Raw genomic sequence first — 2,573 nt, forward strand, 5'->3', positions numbered from 1 at the left:
AGCGTGGATTGTTGGGATAATAGAATTAAGAATCTAAACTTTTGGATTATCGAGGATTAGCGAATTTCGGGGACGAAATTCAATTTAAGGGGGGAAGATTGTAACGACCCGAAAATCAGACTATGTATAAGCCATGCATAATTATTACTATTTAAATTTAAAAATGATTTTTATGTATGTATATATATATATATATATATATATATATATATATGAAGGGTCTAATTCATTTTGATATTTGACAAGTCATAACTATTTATTTTAAAAGAAAAAGTTTAGTTTTATTTTTTCAGTTAAATACGCGAGGACGGACCGGAGTTTGAAGATTAGAGATAAGATTAATAATAAGAAAGACATTCCTAAATTTAATTTAAGTCAAGGAATAATTTAATTTAAAGAAATAGAATGTTTTAGAATTTATTTAATTAATTAGAGCTAAGTTGGTAAATAAATTCTTTTAGATTCAATATTTAATTAAAGCTTAAATTAAAATATGTAAACAAGAGAGAATGAATTAATCTAAGTATGAAGTATTCAAGAAATTAAACATAGTATTTAAATGCTTAAAGTTAAATCCATGCAATGCCATGCAAGAGGTCGTTATAAATTAAGGTGTAAATTCATTAAAATGTAGAATGGGTATTTGAAACCTTAAGCAATTAACATACAAGATGTAAATAATAAAACACCATGCAAATAAGTAATAATTTTGGGTCCAACATTTAAAATATTCAAAGGTGGATAACTCTTCATTCCAACAATTCCTAATTACAATTCATGGGGTATTCATTTCTCATTTTAATTATCTAACGGGTAGTAAATTTAAATGCAATAACATACCTCATTTCTACTCAACCTATTAGACAACAAAACCGTGTAAATGCAGTAGGAAATAAGGAACAAACCAACGGCAATAAGGGGATTAAGAAACAATTCAAAACCCTTCACCTCCTTCACTTGTAACTCTCATTTTAATGTATATAATGGACCCTTTAACACCATTATTTTACATTCCTCTTCCTTACCTACATGTCCTACATTCATATGCTCAAAAAATCAGTAGGAAACATCTGAGAAAAATCGTGAATTAGCAGCAAGGAGGAGAGGGTAGGAACAACAACACTAGAGGAGGAAAAACAATTCATATCCATTCAACTTCTTGACTTGTAACCTCCAACTAAATGCACTTCAAGACTCCTTTATCACCCCTTGTAACCTTCATACTCATTACCTAGCAGCCCTTCATCCATAATTTCGAAATTTACAGAAGAGAACAGCAGCTAAAAATCGAGAATAACAGCACAAGAACAAGAAGGAATTCTCAACTCCGACTCCGTCGCTCGTATTCGTCGTATTGGTTTGTTTTCGTGTCAAAACAATTTCCAGGCATGTATATATTGTTTCTTTGCTCTTCAATCAAGTCATATTAGATAATTTTAAGCAGTATATGTTCATGAATCAAGCAGCATCACGAAAATGACAGCAACATTTAAGCAAAAATCTGCACAAAATTTCTTGGCTCTCTTGTTTTTCCACATCACGGTTTGGTGTGTTTTGGTTGCTTACAGGGAGTTGCTCGGTTCCAGGCACACATGGCTGCTACTAGGCATGAATTAGAGTGTGTTAGAGTGTTATTGGTTCATTGGTTTACATCCATACACACACCAACAAAGTAGTGACAGCAACTTTTCCTTAAGTGCAGAATTTGAGTCCAAGGTTTTATCATTTGGTGGTTTAAGGTGAAAGTTCGAATCATGGCTGTCCTAGGGATTGTAGCCACGGTTAGAACCCTTCCATACCATGTCTAGGACGTGACCAAGGTGTCCTTTCAAGGTTTGGTTCATGGTTCCCTCAAAATTTTTAAAACAACAACACAAGTGCATAGTTCGAATTTTCCATTTCCTGTATTAGTGTGTCCTCGGTTTTGGAGTGTGGTTTGGATTGTGGTTGGCTTTTAGCCCTTAGCCATGGTTCAAGCCATGCCTTAGGATGTTGGTAAGAGTTCTTGGGAGGTGGTTCAAGCCATTGGTCAATAAATTTCAGAGTTTACACCACAAACGCACAAGTTGCCACTGCTGGTTTTTTTTTTTTGACAGCAACTTTCATCTTCGGTTTTGAGGTTGGTTTGAGTTCTTGGATGGCTTTTAGCCCATGGCTTTGGACTGGACAATACCTTAATGAGTTAGGAAAGTCGTGTTTTTGGCCGTTCGTGATTTGGTCTAGTTTAGAGGTCGTACGAGAATTTACGGTGAAAGGTACCAAAATGACTCTCGAAAGAGTGTTTTATGTTTTTGGATTCCTTTCACCTATTTTCGTGTTTTACAGTTATTATGCATATTTTTCAGTATGTTTGGGGTATTTTAATCATGGTTAAACATCGGTTTAACGTTGGTTCGGGTTGGTACGAAGCCATGGTTAAAAATCAAGTTATTGGCTTTAATCGTCTCGTTTTTGGTTCTATTGTTAAGTTTTTTTTTTTTTTTTTGTCAAGTTAAGATTTATTGCATGTGTCACATATTAGTAGTAAGTCGCAGCAAGCCTGGGAGCGATCCAACTCATCCGGTAAAAATAAG

Source organism: Primulina tabacum, chromosome 1 (genome assembly GCF_025594145.1).
Source record: "Primulina tabacum isolate GXHZ01 chromosome 1, ASM2559414v2, whole genome shotgun sequence".
In the NCBI taxonomy this organism is placed as follows: domain Eukaryota; kingdom Viridiplantae; phylum Streptophyta; class Magnoliopsida; order Lamiales; family Gesneriaceae; genus Primulina; species Primulina tabacum.